Source organism: Phocoena sinus, chromosome 13, assembly GCF_008692025.1.
Source record: "Phocoena sinus isolate mPhoSin1 chromosome 13, mPhoSin1.pri, whole genome shotgun sequence".
In the NCBI taxonomy this organism is placed as follows: domain Eukaryota; kingdom Metazoa; phylum Chordata; class Mammalia; order Artiodactyla; family Phocoenidae; genus Phocoena; species Phocoena sinus.
In genome coordinates this window covers 48,957,840-48,978,355 of record NC_045775.1, presented here as the reverse complement: position 1 = coordinate 48,978,355, position 20,516 = coordinate 48,957,840, and the positions used below count along the sequence as shown (strand labels likewise).

Here is a 20,516-nt window from a genome sequence, read left to right as displayed (position 1 = left end):
AAGGAATACAAATTGGAAAAGAAGAAGTAAAACTGTCACTGTTTGCAGATGACATGACACTATACATAGAAAATCCTAAAGATGCCACCAGAAAACTACTAAAGCTAATCAATTAATTTGGTGGTAAAGTTGCAGAATACAAAATTAATACACAAAAATCTCTTGCATTCCTTCCTGTACACTAACAATGGAAGATCAGAAAGAGAAATTAAGGAAACACTCCCATTTACCACAGTAACAAAAAGAATAAAATACCTATGAATAAACCTACATAAGGTGGTAAAAGACATGTACTCAGAAAACTATAAGACACTGATGAAAGAAATCAAACATGACATAAACAAATGGAGATATATACCATGTTCTTGGATTGGAAGAATCAATATTGTGAAAATGACTATACTACCCAAGGCAATCTACAGATTCAATGCAATCCCTATCAAATTACCAATGGCATTTTTCACAGAATTAAAACAAAAAAATTGTACAACTTGTATGGAAACACAGAAGACCCCATAGCCAAAGCAACCTTGAGAAAGAAAAATAGAGCTGGAGGAATCAGACTCCCTGACTTCAGACTATACTACAAAGCTACAGTAATCAAGACAGTATGGTACTGGCACAAAGAAAGAAATACAGATCAATGGAACAGAATAGAAAGCCTGAAGATAAACCCACGTACCTATGTTCAACTAATCTACGACAAAGGAGACAAGGATATACAATGGAGAAAAGACAGTCTCTTCAATAAGTGATGCTGGGAAAACTGGACAGCTACTTGTAAAAGAATGAAATCAACACAATATGCAAAAATAAACTCAAAATGGATTAGAGACCTAAATGAAAGAATGGACACTATAAAACTCTTAGAGGTAAACATAAGAACACTCTATGACAAATCACAACAAGATCTTTTTTGACCCACCTCCTAGAGCAATGAAAATAAAAACAAAAATAAACAAATGGGACCTAATGAAACTTAAAAGCTTTTGCACAAAGGAAACCATAAACAAGACGAAAAGACAACCCTCACAGTGGGAGAAAATATTTGCAAATGAAGCAATTGAGAAGGGATTAATCTCCAAAATATACAAACAGCTCATGCAGTTCAATATCAAAAAAACAAAAAACCCAATCAAAAAATGGGTGAAAGACCTAAATAGACATTTCTCCAAAGAAAACATACAGATGGCCAACAAACACAGGAAAAGATGCTCAACATCACTAATTATTAGAGAAATACAAATCAAAACTACAATGAGGTATCACCTCCAAGAATGGCCATCATCAAAAAATCTGCAAACAATAAATGCTGGAAAGGGTCTGGAGAAAAGGGAACTCTTGCACTGTTGGTGGGAATGTAAGTTGACACAGCCACTATGGAGAACAGTATGGAGGTTCCTTAAAAAACTAAAGACAGAACTACCAGATGACCCAGCAATCCCACGACTGGGCATATACTCAGAGAAAACCATAATTCAAAAAGACACATGTACTCCAATGTTCACTGCAGCACTATTTACCACAGCCAGGACATGCAAGCATCCTAAATGCCCATCGACAGATGAATGGATACAGAAGATATAAACAGTGGACTCTCAGCCATAAAAAGGAACAAAACTGGGCCATTTGTAGAGACGTGGATGGACCTAGAGACTGTCATACAGAGTGAAGTAAGTCAGAAAGAGAAAAACAAATATATATTAATGCATATGTGTGGAATCTAGAAAAATGGTACAGATGAACCTATTTGCAAAGCAGAAATAGAGAGACAGAGCAAGAGAATAAATGTATGGTCACCAAGGGGGAGAGGGGGAGGTGGGATGAACTGGAAGATTGTAATTGACATATATACACTACTGGGTATAAAACAGATAACTAATGAGAACCTGCTATATAGCACAGGGAATTCTACTCAGTGCTCTGTGGTAACCAAAATGGGAAGGAGATCCAAAAAAGAGGGGATATATGTATATATATAGCTGATTCACTTCACTGTACAGCAGAAACTAACACAACATTGTAAGGCAACTACACTCCAATAAAAAAATTTTTTTTTTAAAAAAGGAAAGTGAAGGGAAAAAAGGTCAAACTAGTATTGAAAACTCTCAGTTAGATTATGATCAAATTCTTCAGGTATATTTTCAGTATATTTACCAAAATGCTATGTCCTCTCATTACTACTCCTAACATTTTTCCTTTGCTCCTAACGCTATCAACTTGTCTTTTCTCTATTAATTCACTTAATAGATGTAAAAAGTATGTTATAAATTTACTAAACTATATAAATTCTACTTCACAGCTAAGCCAACTCATGCACAATTTTCTTAAGCAATCTCCAAAAACTTTGATGTTAGCAATGCTATTAGTCAAAGAAATTACTGATACTTCAATTTTGGTTGGTATTAGATATAAACTGTGAACCCAGACCTCTTTACAGTAAAAAAGAAACTAACTTATTTATATTAATTAAATTTTTCTTTTCCTCTTTATTCATATAGTCATTTCATTTTCACCCACGCAGCAGTCCCAAGGGAACCGCAGGGGGAGTAGATTATCCATACCTAGGAAGGAAAAAACTAAAGAAAGTATAAAAAGAAGAGGTCCAGTCCTAGTATAGAAGAAAGGATGAGAAAAGCCTGTCCTCCCACCCCATGACAAACTATTTTTACCATTATGGTACCCAAGGCTGGAGAGAAATAGTCCTGCCCTAACCCTGGTCTACTCAGTACAATACTGACTCTAGGCAATGGTCTTTGCTTCCTGAGGTAGAAGGCAGTAGAAACTCCCTGCTTCTTTTCTCAAAGCAAGTATCCAAAACAGCAAATACATCTTTAAACCCAACAAAATGTAAGAAACAGAAAAGCACAAACGGAAAATGAGGGTTTCAATTAGATAAGTAACTTATTATGTTGCAAGTGGGGAAAAAAGATATCCAACCAGTCCAATGTTCTACTCCTTGCTGATTTCAATCAGTGTATCTTTACCGCTTTATAGTCTGAATCTTCCTTTCATATGATTTTACATGAATGTGTTGACAGATACTTGAAACATCCCCACACTTGTCATTTGATAGCTACACAATATTCTCTATAAACTTCCAAGTCAGATTATATTAGAGGGCCTAAATCCAAAATCAATTGACCAGAAAGCTCTTGGAGATGGATTTTGAACAAATAAATTGTCCTAGTGACCATGGAGATCTCTTTACAGCAATCGATCAGTTAATTAAGTATTTATTTCCTACTATAAATAAATAGAATCCTTCACATTCTAGGTAGTGAAATTAAATAATGACAGAAAACAGACAAAGACAAGGTATCTGCTTTCATAGTCTAGTGGAGAATTCAGACATTCATCAAATACTCATATGGGATGTAAAACTGTAATTATCACAAGTGTTAAAAGGAGAGGTGGACAGTATGATGAGAATGTACAATTTAATTATACAAAAGGGAATGCTTGTGCAAAAATAGCTGAAGAGGTGATGAAGGGCCAGATGCAAATCTATCTAAGAATTTCTCTCCATGAAAGATTTTAAAAGTTTGAGGTAGGGCTTCCCTGGTGGCGCAGTGGTTGAGAGTCTACCTGCCGATGCAGGGGGACGCGGGTTCGTGACCCGGTCCGGGAGGATCCCACGTGCCACAGAGCGGCTGGGTCCGTGAGCCATGGCCACTGAGCCTGCGCGTCCAGAGCCTGTGCTCTGCAGCAGGAGAGGCCACGGCCGTTGAGAGGCCCGCATACCTCAAAAAAAAAAAAAAAAAAAAAAAACCAAGTAAAAAAAAAAAAGAAAAAATAAATAAAAGTTTGAGGTATAGCTGAGGAACAGGAAACACATGAGATTTACATCTTGAACAGATCACTACACTGCAATGTGGAGAAAAGACTGAAAGGGAACCAGAGTAGATATAGATAGATTAGTAAGGATTTAATATTGATAGATTAAAGAGAGAACTATAGATTGGATTAGAGTATCAATGGCAGATTAAAAGAATGAGCAGATTCCAGAAATTTCAGAAAGTGAAGCTGATAGGACTTGACCATGGAGGGAAAGGGATCTAGTCTGGTAGGTTATAGCTGACTGATCTATTAGAAGTTGAGAAGAAAGATCAATCATAGACAGTGATAGTGTTGAAAGTAAAGTAGTCTCACATCCTCATTTAAATTTCTGATGAGAAGTCTGATGACCTGATAAGGAACGCATTGTACATTTATATGATATTTGCCTTTCTAGCATCTTTTTTCTATTCATTGGTAACCTCATCTGGTTGTTCCTTTGAGGAACCAAACCTCCCACTATCCATGTAGACCTAGTAAGGGTGCCTATCACAGTGTATCCTCCCTTACATTCCAGAGTTGAGCACATGACCAAGCGTAGCACTTTGGAATGTACAAGCCCACAGGCCACCATAACCAGTTCAGAAAAAGCAAAGTGCCCCAACTAGGTATAAAAGTCTTCCCTAGCATTTGACATTAAAATGCTGTATAACACAAGATAGACCATAAGCTTTAAGGACACCAAAATCCTAGAAATAGCAGCAGTGATCACTTTCCTTCGGTAAATGGAAAATAAAGCCTGATAATAAAATCCAGAACTGAGGAAAGCAGGGTTAAGGCAGGGAGAGAGAAAGAGTCCTAGTGACATTGCATAAGCCCTAGAGCTACCCATACCTAAAGCCAGAAAAGCCCTGTACTTCTCACTTACAAGAGTCAATAAATCCCCCTTTTGCTTAAATTCATTTGAATTTCTGACACTGGCAACCAAAGACTTACACAGACTGCAACAACTGTGTTCCATATGTAAGATTATTTTAAAGGTATCGTGTCATAGTTTAATGAGCAGTATTAGGTATTTCATATAAAGCAGGTCTTACATAAACACAAAAAAAACAAACAATTCAAGAGGAGGATAATTATGAATTTTTAAGCATGTAATGGATACTTAACATACATATACAAAATAATGATGCATGCTATAATCAATAACATCTTTGATTTGAAAAAAGATGCAAGTAATCATAATAAATTTGAATAGACTAAGCTCACCCTCTAAGGACAGAAACTGTAAGGTTGTTAAAAAAAAATGTATACTAAAACCTAGTGGTGCAGAGAAACAAAATAAAAAGATAAAAAATAAACTAATTAGCCAAAATTAGCTGAAAGAAAGCTGGAATATATATTTTCAAAAGTATGTAAGTCTCAGGAAAGAAGAATTATTAGACATAGAGTTAGTCCACCCTAATCATAAAAGGAACGATTCAACAGAAAGACAAAAATTATGAACTTGAAAGCATCTGATAATGTGCCTTCATAATATATGTCCAAAACAAGCAGAGTTCCAAGAAAAAAAAACTGACAGAGTGAAAAAGATCATGGAAGATTTTAATACAATTCCATAATATATAAGCAAAAATAAATTAAAACAATAGAATTAACAGTGCTTATCTAAAGGCCACATAAAAAACAACAGAAGAATATATTTTCTTTTTAGCCCAACATAAAACATTGTTTTAACTGCCCATATTTTTACTGAGAAAGCAGGTTTCATCAAATATCAAAGAACAAGGATTATTAAGGCTACATTCTGTGACCATAATGCCTGGTCCCTAGGCCAAAAAAGAAATCACAATGAAAATTAGAAAATACACAGGACTATATAATATTGAAAATATTATATTGAATCTAGTTAGGATGTAATTAAAGTGCAAATTTACTGCTTGTTTTTCTCTGATAGAATGTAAGCCTCACAAAGACAGAATAGTTTGTTTTATTTAGATGTATCCCAAGCACCTATTATAAGGCCTAGTGGGCATTCTTTAAAATTTTGATGAATAATTTAATGAATGAAAGTAGCATCTAGAAAGAAATTTATATCATTAAAATTTTCATTTTAAGAAAACTGAGGAGTACCCAAAGTGGTGACATAGTAGGCTCCTGCACTTCCCTCCACCAAATATACAGCCACAAACCCAGCAACTCCCTCTGAAAGAGATTCAGAAACTAGCTAAGCAAGGGAGTCCTTAAGCTGAAACAGAAGGATGCCAATTATTAAAATGAAAATATATAAAAGTATAAAACTAGCTGGCAAATACAGTTAAATTCAGAATATGCTAATATTGTAGTGGGTAAACCATTTACAATCTATTATAAAGGTTAAAAAACAAAAGTATTAGAAAAAACTACATTATAATTTGTTAATGAATACATGGGACAAAAACATGTAAATTTTGACAACAAAAACATAAAATGTGTGTGGGGGAGCATAAAAATGTAGAGTTTTTTGTTACTCAAAGTTAAGTTATCAGCTTAAAACAGCCTGTTACAAGCATAAGATGCTTCATGTAAGCTTTACGGTAATTCCCAAAACAAAAACTTTAGATAAACAAGTGATAAAGAAATCAATGCACATCATTATGAAAAAATCATCAAATCAGAAAGGAGGAGAGCAAGAGAAAAAGAAAGGAACAAAGGAACTACAAATCAACCAGAAAACAATTACCAAAATGGCAACAGTATGTTCACACCTATCAACAATTACTTTAAATGTAAATAAACTAAATTTGCCAAAAGACAGGGTGGTTAAATGGATAAAAAGAATAAGACCCAACTATATGACATCTAAAAGAGGTTGGTTTCTGCTTCAAAGACACACAAGATTGAAAGTGAAGGGATGGAAAAAGATGTCCTATGTAAATGGAAACCAAAACAAAGTAGGGGAAGCTACACTTATCTCAGACAAAATATACTTTAAACCAAAAACTGTTAACAGGAGACATGACCCAGCAATCCCACCACTGGGCATATATCCAGTGAAAACCATAATTCAAAAAGACACATGCACCCCAATGTTCACTGCAGCACTATTTACAATAGACAGGACATGGAAGCAACCTAAGTGTCCATCGACAGATGAATGGATAAAGAAGATGTGGCACATGTATACAATGGAATATTACTCAGCCATAAAAAGAAATGAAATTGAGTTATTTGTAGTGAGGTGGATGGACCTAGAGATTATCACACAGAGTGAAATAAGTCAGAAAGAGAAAAATATCGTATACTAATGCATATATTTGGAATCTAGAAAAACGGTATAGATGATCTTATTTGCAAAGCAGAAATAGAGACACAGACATATGGAGAACAAATGTATGGATACCAAGGGGGAAAGGGAGGGTGTGGAAGGAACTGGGAGACTGGGATTGACATATATACACTATTGATACTATGTGTAAAATAGATAACTAATGAGAACCTACTGTATAGCACAGGGAACTCTGCTCAACACTCTGTGGTGACCTAAATGTGAAGGAAATCCAAAAAAGAGGGGATATATGTATACGTATAGCTGATTCATTTTGCTGTTCAGCAGAAACTAATGCAACACTGTAAAGCAACTCTACTCCAATAAAAATTAATTTTAAAAGATAAATAAAAGACAATGAGGATCCTTATATAATGATAAAGGGATCCGTTCATCAAGAGGATATGACAATTGTAAATATCTATGTACCCAAGATAGGTGCACCTAAATATATAAAACAAATATTAATAGATCTGAAGGGGGAAATAGTCTGCAATAGAATAATAGTACAGGGCTTCAATACACTGCTTTCAACAATGGACAGATCATCCAGATAGAAAATCAGTGAGGAAATAAAGGATGTAAACTACATGTTACATAACACGGACCTAATAGATATATACAGAACAGTCCATCAAAAGCAGCAGAATACATTCTTCTCAAGCACACATGGAATGTTTTTTAGGATAGATCATGCTAGGTGACAAAGCAAGTCCTAACAAATTTAAGAAACTGAAATCATATCAAGTACCTTTTCTGACGACAATGGTACAAAACTAGGTATCGATTACAAGAGAAAACCTGGAAAATGCATAAGTATGTGGAGATTGAACAATACACTCCTGAACAACCAATGGCTCAAAGAAGAAATTTTTTTTTTTTTTTTTTTTTGTGGTACGCGGGCCTCTATCTGCTGTGGCCTCGCCTGTTGCGGAGCACAGGCTCAGCAGCCATGGCTCACGGGCCCAGCCGCTCCGCAGCATGTGGGATCTTCCCGGACTGGGGCACGAACCCATGTCCCCTGCAGCGATAGGCGGACTCTCAACCACTGCACCACCAGGGAAGCCCTCAAAGAAGAAATTTTTTAAAATCAAGAAATAACTTGAGACAAATGAAAATGGAAACACAACATAACACTACTTATGGGTTACAGCAAAAACAGTTTTAAGAAGGAATTTTATAACAATAAACATCTACACTAAGAAAAAAGAAAAATCCAATATATATTCTAACTTTACATATCAAGGAACTAGAAAAAGAAAAAAGGAAGCTCAAAATTAGTAGAAAAAGGAAATAAAGATCAGAATGGAAATAAATAGAGACTAGAAAGACAATTGAAAAGATCAAGTCAGACAAAGACACTACTAGAAAAGAAAATTACAGACCAATATCCCTGATGAAGATACATGCAAAAATACTCAACAAATAATTAACACACTGAATTCAACAGTACATTAAAGGATCATATACCACAATCAAGTAGGATTTATTTTGGGATGCAAAGATGGTTCAACATATGCAAATCAATTAACGTGATAAACTACATTAACAAAATGAAGGATAAAAATCATATGATCATATCAATAGATGCGGAAAAAGCATTTGACAAAATTCAAAATGCTGTCATGATCAAAAAACTCTCAAAAACTGGGTATAGAAGGAACATACCTCAACATAATAAAGGCTAATTATGTGAAGCCCACATCCAACATCACACCCAAAAGTGAAAAGCTGAAAGCTTTTCCTTTAAGATCAAGAACAAGATAAGGATGCCCACTCGCGCCACTTTTATTCAACATAGTACTGGAAGTCCTAGCCAGAGAAATCAGGCAATAAAAAGAAATAAAAGGCATCCAAATTGGGAAGAAAGAATGTAAAATTATCTGTTTGTAGATGACATTCTATAGAGAAAATCCTTAAGACTCCAGGATACAAAATCAATATACAAGAATCAACTGTGTTTCCATACACTAATGATGAGGTATCAGAAAGAAAAATTCAGAAAACAATTCCACTTATAGTACCATCAAAAAGAACCCATTACTTAGGAATAAATTTAACCAAGGATGAGAAAGATCTGTACACCAGAGACCTGAAAACACTGATGAAAGAAATGCAGAGGACACAATAAATGGGAAGATATTATGTGCTCATGGATCAGAAGAATCAATAGTGTTAAAACATTCAGACTACCCACGGCAATCTACAGATTCAATGTAATACCTACCAAAATTCCAGTGGCATTTTTCACAGAAATTTCTTAAAAATCCTAAAATTTGTATGCAACCACAAAAGACCCTGAATAGGCAAAGTATACTGAGCAAGAAGAACAAAGCTGGAGGCATCACACTCTCTGATTTCAAACTGTATTACAAAGCTATAATAATCAAAACAGTATGGTACTGGCATAAAAACAGAAGTGTAAATCAATGGTACAGAATAGAGAGTCCATAAATAATTCATGGTCAATTAATTTTTGACAAAGGAGTCAAGAATATACAATGTAGAAAGGACAGGCTCTTCAATAAATGGTGCTGGGAACACTAGATAGCCACATGCAAAAGAATTAAACTGGACCCTTATGTTATACTGTACACAAAAATCAACTCAGAATGGATTTAAAGACTTGAGTGTAAGACCTAAAACCATAAAAGATCCAGAAGAAAACACAGGGGGTTGGCTCCTTCATATCTGTCTTGGTAATGACTGCTTTGGATTTAACACCAAAAACAGAAGCAATAAAAGCAAAAATACATAAGTAGGACTAACTAAAAAACTAAAAATTTCTGCACAGCAAAGGAAACCGTCAACAAAATGAGAAGGCAACCTATGGAGTGAGAGAAAATATTTGCAAACCACATATCCAATATCAAAATATACTTACTAGGATCATACAACTCAATAGCAAAAAAAACCAAATAACCGAATTTTAAAATGGCCAAAGGCTCTTATAGATTTTCTCCAAAGACATTCAAATGGCCAACAGGTGCATGAAACAGTGCTCACCATCACCAATCATCAGGGAAATGCAAATTAAACCACAGTGAATATTACCTCACACCTGTTAGCAGGGCTATTATCAAATAGACAAGAAGTAACAAATGCTGGTGAGGATGTGGAGAAAAGGAAATGCTTTGTACACTATTGGTAGAAATATAAACTGGTATAACCACTATGGAAAACAATATGGAGGTTCTTCAGGAAATTAAAACTAGAACTACCATGTGATCTAGCAATTCCACTTCCGGGTATACCCAAAGGAAACAAAAGCCTGTTTGAAATGACTCTATAATGTATGATTCCAACTGTATGCCATTCTGGAACAGGGGGCAGAGGGATAAATAGGTGGTACACAGAAGAAACTTAGGGCAGTGAAACTACTCTGTATGATACTATAACGGTGGATACATGACCTCATGCATTGGTCAAAACCCATAAAACTGTACTATATAAGTGAACCCTACTGTAAACTATGGACTTTAGTCAATAAATTGTAACAAAATCACCACACTAATTCAAGACATCAATGCCAAAATTATACAGATTTTGGAACTATCTGATAAAGACTTCAAAGCAACTATTTAAAAAATGTTCCAGCAAATAAATAATGTTCCTTCAAAGCAACTACTTTAAAAATGTTCCACTTTTGGAACAAATGGAAAGACAGACAATGCATCAAAGACATAGAATATACAAAGAAAAAGTTAAATGACACTTTTGGAAATGAAAAATACAATGACAAAAAAAATTTTTTTAATTCATGATTGGGCTCAGTATGATTATAGAGATAACACATGAAAGAGTCACTGAACTTTAGGATGGATCAATAAAAATGTATCCAACCTGAAAAACAGCAAGATAGAGTATGGAAAAATTGAACAGAGTCTCAGGATCCTGTAGGCAATAACAAAACATTTAACACTCATGATATTGGAGTTCCAGAGGTAGAGAGGTAAGAGTGTGCTGCTGAAAAAATATTTGATAAATAATGGCTGAAATGTCCCAAATTTTATATATACATAAACCTACAGTTCAGTGAATCCCCATGGGGATAAACTCAAAGAAATCAATACCAGACACATATAATCAAACTACTGAAAGCGAAAACAAAGAAAAACCTTGAAAGGCGCTGGAGTAAAAAATAAATTAACTACAGGGTAAAATGACTCAAATTACTGTGGATTTCTCATCGAAACCCTGAAGACCAGAAGGAAGAGTCACAACATGTTTGAAGCGCTGAAAAGAACAGTCAATCCAGTATCCAGCAAAAATATCCTTCTGGAATTAAAGCTAAATAAAGACATTCTCAAGTGAAGAATAACTAAGAGTAGCCACAGCCAGCAGATCTGCTATATAAGAATTGCTAAAGAAATATTCAGAAAAGAAAAGAAAATCATACAAGGAAATGTGAGCTATCAGGAATAAAAGAAGAGAAAAAAATGGTAAATATTGGGAAAATGTAATGGATTACGCTTTCCTTCAGTTAAAATGTGTTTGATAGTTAAAGCAAAAATTATAATATGGTCTGGGGGAATTTAAGTTAATATAGATGTAATATATGACAACTAAAACGTATCAGAATTCGTGGGATTCTGTCAGAGAAGGACTTAGAAACAAATTTAGTATTGAACACTTATACTACAAAAGAAGAAAGATTCAAATAAGTAAGTTTCCACCTAAGGGAATTAGGGGGAAAAAAGGGCAAACTAAACCCAAAACAAATGGAAGGAAGGAGATAAAAAAGAAAAAAAAAAACAAACTGGTGAGATTGAAAACAGAAAAATACAGTAAATCCCCAAAACCAAGAGCTGTTTCTTTGAAATGATCAATAAAATTTACAAACCCATTGTCAAGACTAACAAAAAAGAAAAGCAAAAAAAGAGAAAAATGATCCATATAAGGAATGAAAAAGGAGTATCACTATAGAAACTGCTAACATTAAAAGTATAATAAACTAATACTATGAACAACTCTATACATAGAAATTTGACAACTTAGATGGAATGGAACAATTGCTTAAAATTCACAAACTACTAAAAGTTACCTGATATGAAGCAAATAACCAAACAAGTCCCAGGTGAAATCAAGTTCTAAACAAACAAACAAACAAACATCCTTTGGAAAAAGGTATCTCTAACCCCAGATGGCTTCACTGTAGAATTCTACAAAACACATGAAAAACAAGTAACATCAATTCTATATATTCACTTCCAGAAAGCAAAAAAGGAGGGAATAATTCACAACTCATTTTATGAAAGCAGCATTACCCTAAAACCAAAACCAAAACCAAACAAAGACAGTAGGGGGACAAAAAAAGAAAGAAAGAAAAAGAAAACTATAGACCAATATCCTCCCCTCATAATGCTGATGCAAAAGAAAAAAAAAAAGAAATCAATGTCATCCACCATATTAAGAATCTAAAAAAGAAAAACCAAATGATCCTATCAATTGATGCAGAAAAAGTATTTGACAAAATTCGATACCCATTCAGGATAAAAACTCTCAGTATAGTGAGGAGTGCTTCCTCAATTTGAAAAAGAATACTACAAACAACCTATAGCTAACATTATACTAAGTGATGAGGGCTGAATGCTTTCTCCCTTAAACTGGGAATAGTCAAGGACGTCCACTCTCACCATTCCTACTCAATAAAGTGCTGGAAGTCCTAGCCAGTGCAAGGAGTCAGGAAACAAAAAGTACACAGATTCGAAAGGAAGAAATAAAGTGATCCCTACTTGCAGATGACAAGATGACAAGATTATCTATATAGAAAATTCCAAAGAATCTGAAAAAAAAAAAAATCCTAGGACTAATAAGTAAATTTACCAAGATGATAGGACGTATAGTCAACAAGCAAAAATCAACTGTATTTTTATATACTAATAATGTACAATTGGAAACCAAAATTACAAAAGCAATACCATTTTTAATAGCATCAAAAATTTAAAAAGAAAAAGAGAAAAACTTACATATATACCTAAAAGTACATGTACAGGACCAATATGCCAAAAGCCAAAATGCTGATGAAAGCAATCAAAGACCTAAAGAAGTGGAGAGAGATACTCTATTTGTGGATTGAAGAATCAACATTAAAAATGTCAATTCTTCAAAATTTTGTCTCTGACAAAAGAGAGGCAAAAATATTATTGAAAACAAACACACAATATACAACTTTGGCAGAAAATGCAAAAAGGAAAACAGTAGGCTTCAAGGGGGAGGTGAACTTAAATTAAACACTATTTGAATACGTAGGAACTCGAGATAGAATGCAGGTCATAAACAAAACAAGCAAGACAATATTGGTATTGATTTCCATGCTTGGGTTCCAAGACTATGACATATAAAAATTCTGATTTTTCTTTACATTTACTACTAATAAATCACCACGCACAATTTTTAAAATGAGTTCTTGTACAGTTGGGGAAGAAAGATCTTATTCTCTATAATGCTGTAAAGTCCCCTCCAAATATAAATCATTTCTTATTAATTGCTTATTCAACTCTGTAGCTTATTAATTATTGTAGCATAATCAGTTATCTTCAACTGTTTTAGTAACAGGATGTTTCTTGGCAGCCTGATACAAAGAACAGATCAAAGCAGAAATGCTCAGGTTGAAACATGGGTGGAGTGACCACAGCCCCTACTCCTTTCACCTGTATACCTGGGTTCCATAAAGACCAGTGTGAAGACCTACTGGTGATTGATTTGTCATTTCCTGACTGTTTATAATACCTCTAGTTATATTTGTAACATGTTCTTATTGAACACCTGCTAGATTTTCTTTCTTCTCTAAGAAAAATGAACAGTAGCATTCTGGTCATATTGAATTCTATGATTACATTTTCACTTGGCTTTATTAACCTTTTGTCATTACATAATGTCCTTGTTTAGTTCACTTAATAATTTTTACTACGGAATATAAAACAATTTAAAAAATGCTTATCTTACTCTTTGCTTACACGTGCATTAAAAAACTTGATCTTTTAGTGTCTTTATATTTTATTGTATTAGGTATTTCTCTTTTGGCAAGTGATTATGGGGTTTTTGTCAATGACATTCTTTAATAGGGGATTTCAGACAGTTTTTATCTAATGTAGTAATTGGCAATTGAATTATAATACAACACTGTACATTTATATTATTGTTATTCTTTTTTGCTCTCCTTCACTGATTACTTACTGGTTGTGGTACATATTACATATGTTATCTTATAATAGACTACCTTTCAATCCATTTATCTATTTCTTAAACACTCTTCACACTGATATACCCTAATTCAGATGTTTTCATTATTATTAACTAAACATTTCGAGCTTGCTTGAAGAGTTGATATGTACCAACCTTTCCGTTTAACTCTTAACCCTATATTTCCTAACCACAGTTCTTTAATCTACTCTAGAAATGTGAATTGCATTATAAAATTATATTCGTAAGTCCAGTTTTTACTAAACTTTTTACTTTGTGTCATCAAATCTTTTTGTAATTCATTTATTTCTTGGAAGTCTTTTTCACTTATATACTTTCAAGTCTACTTTATCTTTGTGGTAATCTGTTATAAAATGATTTCAGATTTCCTAAGTCCTCAAATGTTTCCTTCTCTCTTAAGAGGCATTGAGTTTGGCCAGATAGTGTATTGGAATGATAGCCATATTTCTCTTAGCTATTATGAATTTATTCTATTGTTAGTCTATGAATTACGGGCTGAAGTAGTTCCTGAACTCCCTCCCTGAAATGATATTATACATTCTGCATTTCAAGCTTAACAAGCCACTATGTAAGAACTTTGGCTCCACCCTCACTTTTTGATACACTTGCTAATATTCATGCTGAAATTAGGTTTCAAATAAGGGAAATCTTTCTTATATCTTTCAGTATGGTCTCTGTTTTGAAAGTCTTTACCTTTTCATGTAATGTTATAATCCAAAACTATACTACATAAAAAGATAACAGAACCATTACTTTTTCTTCTTGATGTTCTCTTTACATCATTTTTCTGTGCCTTAGATTTATTTTGCTTGCTCATTAGTAGTATAGCTAATTCTTTGCTCAGCTGGGTCAATTCTTTCCTTACACCTCTATCCATGTTTCAATATCTCTCACCATCTTTCAGGATCTCACAGATTTTTCAGGGTCAGAAAGAACTTAAAAGCCCTTCCCCGAATAAAAACCTCTTATTTTTAAGACAGATTCCATAATGCATTCCATTTACATTAAACTAGTTAATTTCAGAACATTTGTACTTGGTCAAAAGCTTTCTGATGAAGTAGTAATTCTGATACTATAGAAGTCTTACAATGTTTTTCTTCCCCTTTCCATCACATAGCAACAGTGGTCTATTAGGTACACAACTTTGTTTTGCTTTCTTTTCATTTGTTTTGAAGTGTATTGTGTGGAGATTTTTTAATGGATTTTACTACTTTTCCTTCTACCACCCTCCTAACACTTTATAAGACAGAAGGTTTACATAACTAATACTTCAGGCCCAATTGTAATACTCACATATGACACTGGAGATATATGTTAGAACTGTAACACATGATCTTTTAATAAAAACAAGATCAAGTATAATGAACAGCATTTTTCTTCACATTCTCCAGAAACTGAAATTAATAACTGTATATCACCATAAGCACTCAATAACATGTATTCTAAAGTAATATATTTTGTTCATTCTTTTCCTTGCTATGTATATACTCCCAAGAAAAAAGTATCATAGCATAAAAACTAGCTTTGCAATATCTAATAACTATCTCCATTAAAAACACTTAAAGATTTGCCTCTTCGTGAAATGTTATATTTTTTTCATAAAATCATCTATAGGTACATAATAAATTACTATTGTGTAATAATATCTTGGCAAAACTGAATACTTTTTCAAAAACTATACTTCTATTATATATAAAATACTGTGGCATCTGAACAAATTCTATAAAGAAACATATTCTTTATCAATATTTCACTTATCCAAGTATTTATCTTTGTTTATTTTACTCTTAAAAAGACCTAGTTTTCTAAATACTGTATCTTTAAATTATTATCCAGGATTTCACTGGTGGCGCAGGGGTTAAAAATCCGCCTGCCAATGCAGGGGACATGAGTTCGAACCCTGGTCCGGGAAGATCCCACATGCCGCAGAGCAATTAAGCTCGTGCACCACAGCTACGGAGCCTGCACTCTAGAGCCTGCGAGCCACAACTACTGAGGCTGTGTGCCACAACTACTGAAGCCCGCACACCTAGAGCCCATGCTCTGCAACAAAGACAAGCCACTGCAATGAGAAGCCCACGCACAGGAACAGAGTAGGCCCCACTCACCATGACTATAGAAAGCCTGTACAGTAACGAAGACCCAATGCAGCCAAAAAATTAATTAATTTAAAAAATTATTATCCAATGTAAAAAGACATGGTCAAAAATAATTCAACAGATAAAGGAGCAAGATAAAAACCAACCAGACCTAACAAATGAAGAGGAAATAGGCAGTCTACCTGAAAAAGAATTCAGAATAATGATAGTAAAGATGATCCAAAATCTTGAAAAAAGAACAGAGAAAATGCAAGAAACATTTAACAAGGACCTAGAAGAACTAAAGATGAAACAAGCAATGATGAACAACACAATAAATGAAATTAAAAATACTCTAGATGGGATCAATAGCAGAATAACTGAGGCAGAAAAACGGATAAGTGACCTGGAAGATAAAATAGTGGAAATAACTACTGCAGAGCAGAATAAAGAAAAAACAATGAAAAGAACTGAGGACAGTCTCAGAGACTTCTGGGACAACATTAAATGCACCAACATTCGAATTACAGGGGTTCCAGAAGAAGAAGAGAAAAAGAAAGGGACTGAGAAAATATTTGTAGAGATTATAGTTGAAAACTTCCCTAATATGGGAAAGGAAATAGTTAATCAAGTCCAGGAGGCACAGAGAGCCCCATACAGGATAAATCCAAGGAGAAATACGCCAAGACACATATTAATCAAACTGTCAAAAATTAAATACAAAGAAAACATATTAAAAGCATCAAGGGAAAAACAACAAATAACACACAAGGGAATCCCAATAAGGTTAACAGCTGATCTTTCAGCAGAAACTCTGCAAACCAGAAGGGACTGGCTGGACATATTTAAAGTGATGAAGGAGAAAAACCTGCAACCTAGATTACTCTACCCAGAAAGGATCTCATTCAGATTTGATGGAGAAATTAAAACCTTTATAGACAAGCAAAAGCTGAGAGAGTTCAGCACCACCAAACCAGCTTTACAACAAATGCTAAAGGAACTTCTCTAGGCAAGAAACACAAGAGAAGGAAAAGATCTACAATAACGAACCCAAAACAATTAAGAAAATGGGAATAGGAACATACATGTTGATAATTACCTTAAATGTAAATGGACTAAATGCTCCCACCAAAAGACACAGATTGGCTGAATGGATACAAAAACAAGACCCATATATATGCTGTCTACAAGAGACCCACTTCAGACCTAGAGACACATACAGACTGAAAGTAAGGGGATGGAAAAAGATAGTCCACACAAATGGAAACCAAAAGAAAGCTGGAGTAGCAATTCTCATATCAGACAAAAGAGACTTTAAAATAAAGACTACTGGAAGAGACAAAGAAGGACACTACATAATGATCAAGGGATCGATCCAAGAGGAAGATATAACAATTGTAAATATTTATGCACCCAACATAGGAGCACCTCAATACATAAGGCAAATACTAACAGCCATAAAAGGGGAAATCAACAGTAACACATTCATGGTAGGGGACTTTAACACCCCACTTTCACCAATGGACAGATCATCCAAAATGAAAATAAATAAACACAAGCTTTAAATGATACATTAAACAAGATGGACTTAATAGATATTTATAGGACATTCCATCCAAAAACAACAGAATACACATTTTTCTCAAGTGCTCATGGAACATTCTCCAGGATAGATCATATCTTGGCTCACAAATCAAGCCTTGGTAAATTTAAGAAAATTGAAATTGTATCAAGTATCTTTTCCGACCACAACACTATGAGACTAGATATCAATTACAGGGAAAGATCTGTAAAAAATACAAACACATGGAGGCTAAACAATACACTACTTAATAACAAAGTGATCACTGAAGAAATCAAAGAGGAAATCAAAAAATACCTAGAAACAAATGACAATGGAGACACGACAACCCAAAACCTATGGGATGCAGCAAAAGCAGTTCTAAGAGGGAATTTTATAGCAATAGAATCCTACCTTAAGAAACAGGAAACATCTCGAATAAAGAACCTAACCTTACACCTAAAGCAATTAGAGAAAGAAGAACAAAAAAACCCCAAAGTTAGCAGAAGGAAAGAAATCATAAAAATCACATCAGAAATAAATGAAAAAGAAATGAAGGAAACAATAGCAAGATCAACAAAACTAAAAGCTGGTTCTTTGAGAAGGTAAACAAAATTGATAAACCATTAGCCAGACTCATCAAGAAAAAAAGGGAAAAGACTCAAATCAATAGAATTAGAAATGAAAAAGAAGAAGTAACAACTGACACTGCAGAAATACAAAAGATCATGAGAGATTACTACAAGCAACTCTATGCCAATAAAATGGACAACCTGGAAGAAATAGACAAATTCTTAGAAATGCACAACCTGTCAAGACTGAATCAGGAAGAAATAGAAAACATGAACAGACCAATCACAAGCACTGAAATTGAAACTGTGATTAAAAATCTTCCAACAAACACAAGCCCAGGACCAGTTGGCTTCACATGCGAATTCTATCAAACATTTAGAGAAGAGCTAACACCTACCCTTCTCAAACTCTTCCAAAATATAGCAGAGGGAGGAACACTCCCAAACTCATTCTACGAGGCCACCATCACCCTGATACCAAAACCAGACAAGGATGTCACAAAGAAAGAAAACTACAGGCCAATAACACTGATGAACAGAGATGCAAAAACCCTCAACAAAATACTAGCAAACAGAATCCAACAGCACATTAAAAGGATCATACACCATGATCAAGTGGGGTTTATTCCAGGAATGCAAGGATTCTTCAATATATGCAAATCAATCAACGTGATACACCATATTAACAAATTGAAGGAGAAAAACCATATGATCATCTCAATAGATGCAGAGAAAGCTTTTGACAAATTCAACACCCATTTATGATAAAAACCCTCCAGAAAGTAGGCATAGAGGGAACTGACCTCAGCATAATAAAGGCCATATATTACAAACCCACAGCCAAAATCGTCCTCAATGGTGAAAAACTGAAAGCATTTTCACCAAGAACAGGAATAAGACAAGGTTGCCCATTCTCACCACTCTCATTCAACATAGTTTTGGAAGTTTTAGCCACAGTAATCAGAGAATAAAAGGAATCCAAATCAGAAAAGAAGAAGTAAAGCTGTCACTGTTTGCAGATGACATGATACTATACATAGAGAATCCTAAAGATGCTACCAGAAAACTACTAGAGCTAATCAATGAATTTGGTAAAGTAGCAGGATACAAAATTAATGCACAGAAATCTCTGGCATTCCTATACACTAATGATGAAAAATCTGAAAGTGAAATCAAGAAAACACTCCCATTTACCATTGCACCAAAAAGAATAAAATATCTAGGAATATACCTACCTAAGGAGACAAAAGACCTGTATGCAGAAAATTATAAGACACTGATGAAAGAAATTAAAGATGATAGAAATAGATGGAGAGATATACCATGTTCTTGGATTGGAAGAATCAACACTGTGAAAATGACTCTACTACCCAAAGCAATCTAGAGATTCAGTGCAATCCCTATCAAACTACCACTGGCATTTTTCACAGAACTAGAACAAAAAATTTCACAATTTGTATGGAAACACAAAAGACCCCGAATAGTCAAAGCAATCTTGAGAACGAAAAACGGTGCTGGAGGAATCAGGCTCCCTGGCTTCATACTATACTACAAAGCTACAGTAATCAAGACAGTATGGTACTGGCACAAAAACAGAAATATAGATCAATGGAACAGGATAGAAAGCCCAGAGATAAACCCACGCACCTATGGTCACCTTATATTTGATAAAGGAGGCAGGAATGTACAGTGGAGAAAGGACAGCCTCTTCAATAAGTAGTGCTGGGAAAACTGGACAGGTACATGTAAAAGTATGAGATTAGATCACTCCCTAGCACCATACACAAAAATAAGCTCAAAATGGATTAAAGACCTAAATGTAAGGCCAGAAACTATCAAACTCTTAGAGGAAAACATAGGCAGAACACTCTATGACATAAATCACAGCAAGATCCTTTTTGACCCACCTCCTAGAGAAATGGAAATAAAAACAAAAATAAACAAATGGGACCTAATCAAACTTCAAAGCTTTTGCACAGCAAAGGAAACCATAAACAAGACCAAGACAACCCTCA

The 20,516-nt window shown here is 34.4% G+C and overlaps 1 protein-coding gene across 4 annotated transcripts in view; it reads right to left on the bottom strand.

Annotated features, from left to right (window-relative positions):
- Positions 1–20,516, bottom strand: part of VRK2 (VRK serine/threonine kinase 2) — a 97,450-nt gene that overhangs the window by 61,037 nt on the left and 15,897 nt on the right. Inside the window, exon 1 of one of the 4 annotated variants that reach the window (XM_032652937.1) lies at positions 7,529–7,538. The exons of the other annotated variants lie outside the window; for them this stretch is intronic. The gene's annotated coding sequence lies outside the window, so the exon portion shown is untranslated. Of the gene's footprint in view, positions 1–7,528; positions 7,539–20,516 lie in introns of those variants that run through there. 4 annotated transcript variants of the gene reach the window in all.